This window comes from Phalaenopsis equestris, unplaced genomic scaffold, assembly GCF_001263595.1.
Source record: "Phalaenopsis equestris unplaced genomic scaffold, ASM126359v1 Scaffold001316, whole genome shotgun sequence".
Lineage (NCBI taxonomy): Eukaryota > Viridiplantae > Streptophyta > Magnoliopsida > Asparagales > Orchidaceae > Phalaenopsis > Phalaenopsis equestris.
This window is the reverse complement of record NW_018165755.1, coordinates 6894-9621: the sequence shown is the minus strand read 5'-3', so window position 1 is coordinate 9621 and position 2728 is coordinate 6894.

Below are 2728 nucleotides of genomic sequence, written 5' to 3'. Positions count from 1 at the left end.
TCAGTCGGATCTGGAAAGAGAGAGACAGAGAGGGGGAGAGAAAGAGAAAAGAGGGAGGGAGGGTGAGAGAGAAAGTAAGAGGGAGGGAGGGTGAGAGAGAGTGAGGGCAGAGAACAAGAATGTGAGAGAGTTAGTATGGGATATTAAGAGAAAAGAGAGAGAGTAATTGAGAGACTTAAAGATAGATGGAAGAGGATAAGTAGAGTTCAAAGAGGGAGGATAAGTAGATAAGTAGAGTTCAAAGAGGGAGAGAAGAGTGTGCATGTGAGTGATTGAGAGAAATAGCTCTCCTTCTCCTTCAATTCTCCGCTCAGTATCTCCCACACTTTGTCACTTTCTCATCTTCTTTATCTTTCACTTACTCTCTCTCTCTCGCCCCTCCCTCTCACACTCACTCTATCCACGTCCCTCTCACAACCCTTTCTCTCACCCATTCAAACTTTCCCTACTAAGATATATAAAGATAAGAGGTGAATGAAGGAAAATCTCTCTCCCACTCTAACTCTTGCTTTCTCCCTCATCTCTCTATATTTCTTTCTACTCTCTCCCTTTCTCTCTTGTTCTCTACTTTTTTATCTCCACACTCTCCTTACCTCTCCATTTCTTTCATTATCTCTCCCTACGTCTCTCTCTCCCTCCCTCATTCCCTCTCTCACCCTCTCTCTCTTTCCTTTCTACCCCTCACTCACTCTGTCTATTTATGTCTCAAACTCTCTCCTGATTTCTTTCACTCTCCATCCCTCTCTTGTATTATCTAACTTTTATGTTCTCTCATATTTTTTTGTATCTCTTATATTCTCTCTCTTGCTTGCTATAGCATTCTCTTCTCTCTCTCTCTCTCTCACTCTCTTGTTCACTATCTCGCTCTCTCAATCACTTCCTCTCTCTCACTATCTTTTTCTCTTACTTGCTCTCTCTTTCTTTCTCCTCTTCTTTATCTCTACTCCCTCTTCCCCTTTTTGTCTCTCAAGCTCTATTTTTTTTCTCAACCTCTTTCCTCTCTCACTAACTCTCATTCTTTGTCACTCTCCCTCTTGTATCACTTTCTAACTATTGCTCTCTCCCTCCTCTCTCACAGTCTGCCTCTCTCTTTCTACTTGTCTCTCTAAAACACTCTCTCCTTACCTCTCCATTTCTCTCATCCTTTTCCCTTGATGCTCTGTCTCTCCCTCCCTCATTCCCTCTCCCACATTCTCTTTGTTTCTCTCTATCTCTCTCTTTCCCGCTCTACTTCTTACTCACTATATCTCTATCCATCTCTCCCACTCTCTCTAGCTTTCTCTCACCCTCCATCCTTCCCTCCCTCCGTCCCTCCCACCTCTCCCTCACTCTTGTATTATTTATCTCTTATATTTTCTCATTTTTTTATATCTCTTATGTTCTCTTACTTGTTGTATCATTCATTTCTGTGTCTCTCAATCTCTTCATCTCTCTCACTATCTTTTTCTCATCCTTGGTCATGCTTTCTTACTCTTTCTTCTTTATCTCTCTTCTCTCTCGCCCCTATCTATCTCTCAAGTGTTATCTCGCTCTCTCAACCTCTTCCCTCTATCACTAACTCTCTCTCTGTCACTATCCTTAATGTATTACTCTCTAACGCTTGTACTATCTCTCCTCTCTCATTGTCTGCCTCTCTCTACCTTGATCATTCATTAGTTAACTCTCTCCATTTGTCTCCCTCATGTCACATTCCTAACTCTTTCTCTCATCCTCATGATGAGAACGAGAAAAAAAGAGAGAGAGAGAGCTAGAGAGAGTGATTTAGGAAGACATAAGTGAGAGAAAATCAGAGGTAGACAGAAAGGTAAGAAAAAGAGGAAAATGCTGAGGCATCTCTTTTTCATTATACATCTCTCTTGTTTTCTCACCTACTCCCTTTCTCTCACATTTTTTTCTCTACATCTCATTCAGTTTCTATCACTCTCTTAATCTCTCTCTCTCTCTTTCTTCCTATCTCTCACCCTCCATCTATTTTTATTTCTCCATCTCTCTTCTTCTCTCATTCTCATCTTTCTAGCTCTCTATCTATCTTGATTTCTAAGTCTCTCTAGTTCTAACCATCCCTCCCCTCTACCCCTCAAAATTTTCTTCTACTCTCTCTTGTTTGTCTCTCTCCCCTACCTCTCCCTTCCTTTCTCCCTATTCCTCCTTGTCTCTTCCTATCTATCAATGCCTCCTGCTTTATCGTTCTCTCTTTCACCAACTTTTATTTCACAGACACTCTCTCTATGTTTCTCCTCTTATTCTCTCTTCAACCATCTATCTCTCTCCCTCTCTCCCTCTCTCCCTCTCTCCCTCTCTCCCTCCTTCAAAACCTCTCTCTACCTCCTCTGTCTATCTATTCTCTCTCTCCCTCACTATCACTCTCTCTTTTGGAGAGGGAGCTAAAGAGAGCGAGAGTAAGAGGGATGAAATGGGATGGAGAGAGCATTAACTCTCATCTTCACTCTTGCTCTTTCTTAATCACTATAATCACTATTTCTGACTATTTCTGTCCCTTCCTCTCTTGTCTTCATTTTTTTCGTAGTCTCTCTCTTTCTCTTGCCATCATTAGAGAGATAAAGATGAGAGGGTGAGTGAGGAGAGAAAGTGATAGAAGAGATAGATAAGAGAGATAATGAGAGATTACAAAAGAGATTGTATGAGAGTTAGAGTGAGAGAAAGAGAAGAGAGGTGAGAAATGAGAGAAAGAGAGATAGAGTGAGACAAAGTGAGAGAGAGAGAGAGA